Source organism: Gossypium hirsutum, chromosome D08, assembly GCF_007990345.1.
Source record: "Gossypium hirsutum isolate 1008001.06 chromosome D08, Gossypium_hirsutum_v2.1, whole genome shotgun sequence".
Taxonomy (NCBI): domain Eukaryota; kingdom Viridiplantae; phylum Streptophyta; class Magnoliopsida; order Malvales; family Malvaceae; genus Gossypium; species Gossypium hirsutum.
In genome coordinates this window covers 55,842,285-55,855,106 of record NC_053444.1, presented here as the reverse complement: position 1 = coordinate 55,855,106, position 12,822 = coordinate 55,842,285, and positions in this window count along the sequence as shown.

The window sequence follows — 12,822 nt, the reverse complement described above, 5'->3', positions numbered from 1 at the left end:
GTAAGGTATGACGCTATACTTTATTACCACACGAAAAGATTTCAATGTAGCCAGAGACTCCCAAGTCATTGTCAGTATGCAGTGGTGAGAATGAATAAAAACGAAATCGAAAATGGTGCTCAAGGAGGAAAAAAATCGACTATGAGTTCACTACCAACCCCAACTCCCGCCAAACAACCATAGTAATCAGGCAATATATTAGAACATGCTCTACACTTTCGACAGTACCCCACAACGAGGACAAAGGGAACTGATCGAACAACCTCTGTCAGCAACGCCAACCTTACACTAGAGAAAACACTGTAAGCAACACCACTAGAAGTCGATGACCGTAAGAGGGACCTCTAAATTCCACAACTTGTTCCAAGGCCCCTCAACAATAAAATTCATAACATTGGACAGCGTGTTTAAAGCCAGCATGTATCTCGACTTAAACCCGTACTCACTCGATCATGTGAAGTGCCAAATTTGTCTATCTCTCAACTTATCGATTGCTAAAGGGATTGATAACACTCTTTGCACATCGAAGGGGCCAATAAACCATCAACCATCGCCACATCCCATCCAGCCTTGTTCTCATTGAAAAGATCGCACACTAGAAGCTCATCCATTCCATCCAAAAGAGTAGAGGCAACAAAAAAGTTTGAATCATCCGGAATCCAAGGCTCATTATAAATCTGAATATCATGTCCCAAACCAACCTACCATCAAACTCATCGAGCAAGCAAACATTTGGTTGCACGAATACTCTTCTAAAATAATGAAGGGGAACCCATAATTGGGAAAATATTTGGCTTTGATAACATGAAAAAGAAGAGTCATGATTGGACAAAAACTGTCAACTCTGCTTACCAAGCATCTCCAAGTTGAAGCAATGGAGATTTCGGGAAGTGATCACCTCTCCCCTACTCTCGCGAATGGAAGAGAGGAATGAACACTAAAATAACAAGCAAATAATCAAAATATATACTATCATGCAATTTCTGCAAGTGTGACGGGTCAATTGTAATAAAATTGTACAACGGGGTACGGAGTACTCCGAGAATCAAACCTAAAGGAGTCAACGATTGAACCAAATCTAGCTACAAGTCTAACCAACTAATCGCTAAAAATTATATTACGACAAACCATAAAGTTGAGAGTAATTACACTAATTTATGAACTAACTACAAAAGGACTAAATCGTAAAGCATGCAAAGTTATGAAATTAACAAATAAATGAAAAACGGTAGTTGATTGATTTCGATGTGGTTCACCAACTCTTAAATTAGAGACCTAAGTTGCTTAAATGTCTAAAATGATTCCATTTTACCTCTCGGCCTCAATTTTACCAAATTAGACAAGTTAATATGATTTATCTCTCAATTTCACCGGCTAGCCCGAAACTAATGAATAGATGCTTAACAAGATTACCTATCGGTCTCACTTGCCTAGATTTTCCCTTAGGGGCATTAATCCTAAGTTTTTAGGTTTATTTCATTTAGTCTAATTTATTACAATTTTGCCCCTTACTAAAAAATCAGCTTACCCACATCTCCATCAATAAACCCCTTTAAGGTTCAAGTACTCATGATAAAAAATAAGCTAACAAATAAAAAAAAGGAAACATGGCAGCCATTAACATCAAGGTTGACAAGAAAATGAAAGTTTGGATACCTAGAAAACTTAAAAGAAAAGTAAAGACGAGTATCTAACAGCCAAATAATAAATAAAGAACACTAAAGACGAAGTTTTTGACAAATGAAAATAAAATAAACTGAAATAGCATTAACATAAAAAGTTAAAAGTCATTACAACTAAATAAGAGGTACTAAAGGTGCAAATAAACCCTAGCTACAGTAATAACTAACTTAACTAACTTAGGGAATGGAAATAAAAAGAGAAAATACAAAAAAAATTACACTACAATTATGAAAAAGATAAAAAATGATAAATCCTAGAAAAGATGAAAAGAAACCTAAGAGAAAACTAGAGAAAAACTAACTAAAACTAAGCCTAATGATCCTTTCTCTCTCCTCAGCCAAAATTGGTTGTTTTAGCAACAAATTTTGACCCACAATTTTTTAGCAAAGTGCCATTGAATGTGCCTTTTTGATTGGTGCTTCGATTAGACAAAGACTATCATTGATGTCATTTTTTGTCCCCTCATGATATCGATAATGCGATACCCAGGGTAGGATATCGTGATATCATTATTAGTCTTGAAATGGGGTACTCTTTGGCAAGTGGTTATCGCGATACCCAAAGAGGATATCGCAATACCATTGTATGTGGTCTTCATCTTAGCCTGTTGAGGGTATTACGATTCCCTGGATTTGATATTGTGATGCCCTTTCCTTTGGTGATGTTCTTGCTCGAATTTGACCACCAACACGTTCCTACAACACTCAATCAATCGTTAGGCACCCAATGGCACAATTGGCCATTAGGGTCTCAAAATGAATAAAAAGAGACATTCACACTTATTTAATTGCAAAAACTAAGCTAAACTACTAAAAAGACATTCAAATTGCTTAAAAACAAGCTCGTCATTGTAACAACCCATTTTTCAGTAGAGTTGAAAAAAGTGGTTATGGGACCACAATTCTAACAAGTGAGTTTATAAATATTATTATGTAATATTTATGAGTTAAATATAATATTTTAATGAATCATGATTTGATAGAATTGTTAATTGGTCAGTTAGACATAGTACAAGTGGTTCGTACAGAAAGTTAATGGTTTTTGAAAATGAGGTATCGGGACCTCATCTGTAAACCAATCTCGTAAATATTTTCTTTGAATATTTACAGAGCTATTGTATAGGTGAATTGAAGTTTGGTCTGTTAATTTTGATGATTTGATAGTTAATTAAGGAAAAAATGACTAAATTATAAAACCGTAAAAGTTAATCGGTATTGGATTTTATTAGCTAAAATACTTAATTGGTAATTGCTTAAGGTTTTAAAAGGAAAATAACCCTTTGTATGAGAGCATGGACGGTTAAGCCTATGATTTTGGGTGGAATTTTTTTATGATTAAGGTTAAAATAGTAATTTAATAAAAGGTAATAGAAATAATTAAACATAGCAAAGTGATGGTTGTCATCACTTTCTTCTTCCACTGATTTTTTTTCACCATAGATAAGAATCTCTCAAATATTCAATCTATTTGGCCTTGCATGGTAAGGTTTTATAAACCCATTTTTCATAAATTTTGTGTTTTCAAAATCGTTGTAACTTAATCTAGCTATCTCGGGTACTAAATTGAAAATTTGTTAAAGTTTGTAAAAGTTACCATTGTTGATGTTTTAATATTCTTGATAGTAAATGATATATTTGTAAGCTTGGAAATGCTTTAGGACTATTTTGTTAAGTGATTTTTGTTAGTTTTTGCATTTAGGGACTAAAATGAGATGTTGATGAAATTGACATGAAAATTCTATAAATTTAGAGTTTATAGGGTTCTAAAAGGATATAATGTAAATTGGAATGAAAAACAAAGTCCAATTGTGAAAGTTATACTTGTTTTGTTTTTAGGGACTAAATTGAATAAAATGTAAATGTTTACGGAAATTGTGTAAAATGAAATTAAAAGGTCATATGCATGTATTTGAGTGTTATAATACATTTGGAATTGATAATTTGAACTTCAACTATTATATAGATCAAGTTGTTGATAATCGAGGAAAAAGAAAACTATAGGATAGTCCCTACATTTTAGTTCGTTAGCTGATTATGTTAGGTAAGTTCATAAGTTTAAAATTATTATAAATGTTGATTAATTGTATTATAAATACTTATATATATACTAAATTAATCTTGGATGAAATAACATTGGTATAAAGGTTGAGTTTGGGCTCAATTGAAAGATAAATAGACATGTATGTGATAAACATATTATGTGTAGAGTAACGCATGATATTGAGATGATTTTGATATATGCCTTCGTACTTGGGAATGTTATAGTAACATGAAAGTCCTGAATCCTGTACAATTTCCCGTTTAAACCTAATAAATGTTTAGGATACGATTATCATGCCAATAAGGTAAATGTGCGCTTATCTTGTTAGCACTATGGTGCTCATGATAGTACTTTCGTACTCCTGTTAGCACTACGATGCTCCTGATAGCATATTTGTGCTCCTGTTTGTACTACGGTGCCCCTGATTGCACATTTTTGCCTTGTTATGCACTCTGGTTCCTTGTTTGCAGCTCAGAGCTCCTGTATGCACATTTGTGCCCTATTTAGCACATCGGTGCTCCCTGATACTATAACCCATGTATCTAAATCTTTTTACTATTTTTATTCAATTTCTCTTGATTAAATAAGAGAAGTGATTAACTTGTTGACCGGAATATGCATTGAATATTAGGATTGAACTAATTGAAATGTTTTAATGATTGTCCGGTTACATGAATATATAAAAGACTTACCTATTTCTTATGAAATGAAATGTCAAGATTAATTATGCCATGAATACTTAGTTATATAATTGTATTTCTAGTTTACCAGGTAAGTTAGTGTGTATGTTTTATATGAACTTACTAAGCTTTCATAAAGCTTAGTCGGTTTTCTTTCCTGTTTCTTGTAGTTAACATTTTGTAAAACATGGCTATCGGATCTCTACAAAGCTCACAGTATCCAGCATCAACCCTGTAGACTCTTTTGAAATGTTCTTTATTGGTTATGTGGCATTTATATAGGTTAAATGTATAAGTGTTATTTTGGAAAGAATTGAAGTGAGATATGTGATGTTACATCCCGAAAATCAGGTTAGAAGAAATTGGGTTAGTGGAGCAAAAGTTGTCACACTCTGACTTCTAATTATAAGCTCATAAAATTATTTCAAGAATGAGCTATTGGCCTAGTGGTTAAGGGAAAATAAGGTAAGGGCGTAATTGATCACTATTTGATAGTGATTGACTTTTCATAAAGGAAGATGTAATGATTACCATGAGATAAAATATGATCATATTGGGAGAATAGATATTATCCCAAAGAGACTAAAGATATCCTATGAGGGTAATACACTTATGACAAGGTCATTGGACTAACACTGATCGAGTTGCTTTCGTAATGGAATGCCACTGGAGAGAGGTTAGTCACAATACTATAATGGAATGACTTGATGACTAAATGAGTTTATAATTATTAGGCGAAAAACTGAAACTTATTTATAAATCATTTGAGCCTCAATTGCATATGTCCAATCGGTCCCTTCGCTAGCTCATTGAAACCATAAATGAATTTCATGTTAAATCAAATGAACATAAATGAATAGAAATGGTGAAATGAAGAAATAGGAAGCATTTGGAAATGATTATGTTTTTCTCCAAAATAAAAATAAAAATGGAGAAATTAAATCATTTGAAAACGAATGTGGTTTTCTACAAAATGAAAATGACCTGGAAAATAAATTTATGTTTTTCGAATTAAATGAAGTTTGAAAATGGAAATAAATTATTTGGTTATAGTGAACCATTGAATGCGAAAATATTAAATATATTTTCTCATAGATTCTTTTACGGTAAAGTCGTCATGATTTTAATGAAATTAGAATTGGGTTGAGAAAATTTTTTAATTGGAAATATATTGAAGTTTATTTTTGGGAAATAGAAAAACAAATATTGGTTGGATCAAATTATAAAATATTTGGTTAAAAGCCCGGGAAGTACTTGTAATTGGACTCGATATGGAAGAGGCCTAAAAGCCTTTTTATGTAATAAAGGCGGACAACAAACCCTAGTATAATTAACTAGGGTTGTTGCCCCTACATCCTTGTTGAATTAGGGTTTTGTTTTTCTAGTTGAAATGAACTTTTATAATTCAAAAAGGGTTTTACCTTCTCTCCCTATAAATAGATGGCACTGGTAAGGCTATTTATACAACTTTCAAATATCATTATTTTGCCGCTAAAATAGAGAGACTTTTATTCTCTAAGAATTAAATATATTTTTCGGAATAAAAATTCTATCGGTTTCCATTTTGAAGAGATAATTTTTATTTTCACCCTAAAATAAAAGAAAACTATTTCTAGTTTCTTTATTTGATTCGTTTTGTTCGAGCCCACACTCAAAATAGCGGAGAAGATCATTTGGTTGAAACCCAGAAATGACAAGGATCCGTCTATCTAAAAACACATGTACGATTTTGATCTAGGGTTTAATAGAAACTAAATGGGAAATAAGGAAATAATATTATTTCTTATATCTATACAATTGTGATACAACACCTATATATAGGTAATAGTAGCCTAACAATCTAAGAGTAATTTAATCATTTCCTAATCTATACAAGTTAATTATTTTATATTTACAATAATCTTATAACTAGCATATCTTAAATTAATCTACTTTCCTTTTTAACACTCCCCCTCAAGCTGGTTTCAAAATATCTTCCATTGCCAACTTGCCAATTAAGTGATCAAATTGCTTTATATGTAGTCCTTTTGTAAGTATGTCTACAATCTGTTCAGTCGTTGGTACATATGACATACAAATCAATCCCTTTTTAAGTTTTTCTTTGATAAAATACTTATTGAGTTCTATGTATTCCGTTCAATCATGAAGAACATGGTTGTAAGCAATTGCAATTGCCGCCTTGTTACCGCAGTAGACTTTTATTATAACAACCTGTTTTCAATTATGTCAGAAATAGTGATTTTGGGACCAAAATTCTAACAAGAGAATTAGCATTTTATTATTTATTTAATATTTATGAGTATTTATTGATGTTATACTAAAATTTCAATGATTAATTAAGTAAAAAGGATTAAATCATAAAAGCTGCAAAAATTGATTTCTATTTGTTAAATGTGTCAAATGGTTATCAAAAGGTAAATCAATGGACTTAGTAGGTAAATATATCATAAGTATAGTTAATGGACAATTATGGACATGTTTTGTTAATAATTAAGTTAAAAATCATAAGGATAAAATAGTAAATTGATAATTAAATGATTAAATTTAACAAAACAAGTGATGGAAAGCCATCGTCTTCCTCATTTTGCCTAGTTAGAAAGAAATTACCATTTTTAGCTAGGGGGATGTTCGACAAAGCTTCAAACTATTGCATGGTATGTTTTTTTAATCTCGTTTTTAATGATTTTTATGTTTTGTTACCATATTAGCTTAATCTAGCTAGCCTGGGGGTCAATTCGTAAAATTATTAAAATTTTAGGGTTTTACCATGAATGAATTGGAAGTTTTTATGAATTTAGTTGATAGATTATTAAGGTTGGCAGTTAAAAATAAGTATTTTGTTAAGTGATTTTTAATGATTTTAATGTTTAGGGATCTACTTGAGAAAATAGTGAAATGCAATGAAAACAATGTGAAATGATGAAAAATATTGGTTTTTTAGAAGTCTTTTGAAATTCGGCTAGCTTGGTTAAGTGGCTAAAATTTGTAATTTTGCAAGTTTCGAGTTTAGGGACTAAGTTGTAAACAAATTAAAATATTAGGGGTAATTTTGTAAATTTACATTTAAATGGGCTATAAGCTTGAATTAATTATTTTAAGCTATTTGAATTATTTAATTGAATTAAATTACTATTTAGATCAAGACACGACTCAAACGGACTCAATTCACAGAAAAGCTAAAGTAACGGAGTAGTCACCAATTCGTGTTAAGAATTGTTTTGGTATCGATAATGTCGTACAATAGTTAATATATTTCTTTTGGAATTATTTTCTATTAAAGGATACTTATTTTAGGTAATTTTAATGTTTAATGTAACTTATATGTTAAATTGGACTACATTGATTCATAGTCAATGGATGAAATTGTTGATAATGTGGATTATATGTATGTGATATGAAAAGTGTCTCGTTTGAGCCTCATGAACACTTAGGATACAAATGACATGTCATTAGAAATTATACAGTTTCGAGCGTTGGTATTGGATGTCCTACCGATGGCGGAGGTCCTACATTTGTTGCGGAGACTTCACAGCTTGTGTGAGCAACATCGTGTAGCTTAACATCTCGACCCACAGCTCGTGTGAACAGGCCCAATTCATAACTTGTGTGAGCATATACGGTTACATGTTACAGTCACAGCACATGTGAGCATTTCCCGAGTATCTGATGTTGTTTCATATGGTTCAACGGGTATTAAAGGTTTCATCCATGTGAACCTGATTCCATGGTAAGTTATATGATTGATGGATGAAATGAAATATACTTGTATGTGCTTTGGGTTGTATAAATGTTACATTCAAAAAGTGTTAAATGGCTTATAAGTTGATAAATTCCAAATATGTGTTTCTTAAAATGTTAGAATTGATTATATATGTACAAGTTCACTAACCATTTGAATTTGGTGGTTGGAAATAGGAATCGTTAAATTTATAAGCTTGCTAATTGAACTTTTATAAATTATATAAATTATATAAATTGAGTTAAATTGGTAAGTTTACGTTTAAATTCTATACGAAATTACTAAGCACTAGTTGCTTATTTAGTTGTTTTCTTTTTTGTAGATTATTGGAAAGCTCGTTTGGTTGGAATTCTCGTCGGAGCATCATCACAATATCCATCCATCATTTGTTTTTGGTTAATTTGGCTAATGGTTATAAATGGCATGTATAGGGCTAAAATGTTATCTTGGTCCTTTAGTTGTTTTAAGTTTGTGCTAAACCAATTTGTGGTTACATGCATTAGTTGTTGTTGGTTTGTAAATGATGTTATAAATAGGTGATGTTGGGTTTGTGCATGTTTTTTTTAAGTAGTTAAATTATGGTTGTATGCTATGCTAATGAAATGGTTGTTTGCTATGTATGATTTATGTTAAGTGAATGAACTTGATGATGTTGAATTGGATTAAGTTTGATATGAAAATTGGGGTGCCTTTTGATGGCATATTGGTTAGATATAGGATGGATGATTTTTGGCATGTTCTTGATGTCCTTGAATGTGTTTTTAACCTTGTGAAATAAGTTATATATGGTGTGTCTTGGTGTGCAAGAATTAATGCTTGATTTGGCTTGCATTAGGGGGTAAATAGGAAGCACACGCCCTGGGACACGGGATACCACATTGCTGTGTGCCATACACGGCCACTCTACATGACCGTGTGCCACACACGATCACCTCACACAACCATGTGTCATTTATATTTTTAGGTGTAGAATGAACCACACAGTCTCAAAGAGTTACACGGCCTAGCGACACGACCATGTGACCAAACTTCGAATGCACACACGGTCTGGCACATTGCTTGCAACACGATCGTGTGACCCTATTTCAAATACCCACATGGTTGAACACACAGGTTGGGACATGGTTGTGTGTCCCATACATTGAATACTCACATGCCCTGGGCTATGTCACACAGCCTGGCTACATGACTGTGTGACCCCTGTTTTCAAAATTTTTCAATTTTTCCAAAATTTTTTGATTTGTTTCAAAATGATCCTCGAACATTGCCAAACTATTTTTAGGGCCCCGTAGGCTCAATTTAAGGCCTGTAAGTGTATATTTACTTTAATTAAAATGAATTATTTAATTTTTATTTAATTTGTTTAATTGTTTTTATTTGAACTTAAATGTTCCAATTTGTATAGTAATACTTCGTAACCCTACTCTGGCGACGGAAACGGGTTAGGGGTTTTACATTTATAGGCAAAGAACATGAAATTCTTAAATCTTCCATTAGCCTTTTAATCCATAAAACTTCACAAACACCATGGGCAACTGCTTTAAATTCAGCTTCAGCACTACTTCTAGCTACCACATTTTTTCTTTTTACTTCTCCAAGTGATTAAATTTCCTCCAATGAAAGTACAATAACCTAATGTAGACTTTCGATCTGTAACACCCCTTACCCATATTCGACACTGGAATAGGGTACGAGGCATTACCAGAACACATACACTTGTAAACGTATTGAACCGAGTTATAAAATTCCATTAATTATTAAAACTTTCAAATTATTAACATGCTTTTATAATTCTTCACAATATAAATAATGCAACATTTCCTGCCAACCACAATCGAGCTTCCGATAATCATTTCACTGCATCCAATAATTGTACATATTACCAATAATAATTCAATTTCAATAATAAAACACATATCTATATAATATTCATCACCAAATAACATTCACTTTAATTAAAATTATACAGAATATAGTTCATACGAACTTACCAGGCTAAATTACAGAAATACCAAAATTTAGGGACATTTTGGTAATTTTCTATTTTCTCGAATTTCCACCCAATCTTGATCTAAATTAATATTTCATGTAATTTGGTCACTTTTTGACTTTTTTACAAATTTGCCCTTAAAGTTTTACATTTGTTCAATTTAGTCTTGGTTTTGGGCTCTCTGGCCCATTTTATGATCTCAGGTCCAATTTTCAAATTTAATTACCCATTGGGTCAATTGTCTAACTTGAAAATTAACTTCCAAAAATATCATATTAAATTTAATTGATTTGATTAACTTAATTTTACTTGATCAAAATTAATTTTTCCAAAAATCACTTAGATTATCCAAATTAATTTTTTAAGAAAATTCTTTCATCAAATTCTCTAGTTGAACAATGCGCATGACTACCTAATTTAATTCCACATCGAATAAATCGACTCAATTAAATTATTCCCAAATTCGTAAATTTTTTTTGATTAAAATGTAGTCTGATCGAGCTTTTGTTGAGCTAACGGAGGGTCCAATCGGATATATACAATTAGGCTCTAGTGATTGCAATTATGTCAAGAAGCATCGTTCCGATAATTCGTAATTACTTAACCATGGAGTCAGTCTATAAGAAGTACCATGATTAAAAACTTATTATTATATACTATTTACAAAAGCAATTCGTCCAACTGCTTTGTCCAATGACCCCGTCATGTGTGTGTTACCCTCATATGATATCATTGATTCCTTTGACTTAAATCTGTCCACTTAATACAGTCCTATTTTATCTCATTGTCACAATTGTGTCTTTTTAATGATTAATATGATCACTGTCAACAAATGGCTGCGATAAATTGCTTGTTCGAGAACAAGCAACCTGTAGCCACATTCCATATTTATCAATCCACAAAATGCCAATAAAAGGATATCATTAACTCTTTAATTGAGCTATGAATTCCACTGTTGCTAGTAAAGCCATGCCATATACAAGTCATGTACCCAACATACCAGCTATGGGCTCGATCGCTTGTAGAGCATAAGCCTCCACTTATATCAAAGCACATGAATTGCATACGTATGGTCAGGGACTAACTCAGGATTTAGGTAAATCACACTATGAACATCACAAGTGAATTAATTCACAAACAGATTCAGAATTAATTCATTTTAGGTCCAGTCTAATGTATCATTCTACCAATGAATACATCTATGTCTCTACTCGTAAAGTCAACTGCTCCGATAGCCAAGACTAGTCATCTCCCTAATTGGATTTGTAGACGACATAATAATCCTTCTCAATATTTGAATCAAATGCTCACTTTGATTCTTTTACGGGATTACAGACTCATTTAGATTATCTACTAAAGTAAGTTATCTTTCTCGCAATATAAACGTTCTTTACAATGCCATTTATCTTCAGTTTGAACTTTAGACAATCAATGAGCTAATATTTGTTTGTCAAAATTTTGCTATGCATGAAAATATAAAAAACATAAATACAAAAGACATAATATTGAAATGTTAAATTAACTTTATTTATTTATTCATCGTTCAAATAAATAGAAAATAGTTACATGTTTACTACAATATGGACACATTTCCCAATAGGAATACTAGATGAGGAATTGGATTTTAGCAGTTTTAGAAGTTGATCTAGTTGCTCTTTATTGAATGGACCTCTCTTAGCTTCACTTGTAGATTAGGCTTATCACCGGATTTTTTACTCTTCCAATTTGCTGGTTTTCCATGAATTTTCTAGCAGGTTTCTCGAGTATGGTGTGGTTTTTTGGCAGAAATCACATCACACTTGAGACTTTTGTCCTTACTATTTCAACTGGGATTTATTGACATCAGAAGTCATTAGGATTAAACTCTCAAGTGGTATAACAGTCTCTCTTTTTCCAAGCATCACGTTTCTGTGACTTTCTTATCTTCTATCTTTTGCAAATACTTCACCAATGGGAGGTAGAGGTTGCCGACCTATAATTCTCCCCCTTACTTCATCAAATTCATCATTTAATCCAACAAGAAATTTGTAAATGCGATGATCTTCTGCCATCTTTTTATAGTTTTTGAAATCTTCTGGAGACTTCCATTCATAATCATTGAACAAATCCAAATATTGCCATAACCTTTTTAATGAATTGAAATACTTGGTGACGTTTTCCTCTCCTTGACAAATCTCTCCAATTTTTATAGTCAACTCATAAATTTAGGACTGATTTCCCAAATCAGAATACATCTTATTAACATTATCCCAGAGTTCTTTGGCTGTAGAATAGCATATATAGTTGGAACTAATATCTTCCTTTATGGAATTTACAAGCCATGTCATAAGCATGGAATTTTCAGCATCTTAAAGAGTATAAGAGGGGTCCTCCTTTGCTAGTCTTTCCTTATCTCCTATCAGGTAGCCATCTTTCCTCGCCTTCGAATATACATTTGGACAGATTGAGACCAACGCAAAAAATTATCACCATTTAATTTGGTATTGGTGATTTGAATAGAATGCGATTCAGAGTTGGAAACATGATTTCCAGTAGATTTTGGGTGGGCAGATGAGAAAGTAAAGTTTGATAAAGTTTCTGACATGACTAAGAACTACTAAAAATATTTTTTTAGGGTTTCTATAGGAGCTAGGAAACAAATTCTAGCGTTGATACCAAATAGAAACTAGATGGGAAATAAGAAAAGAATG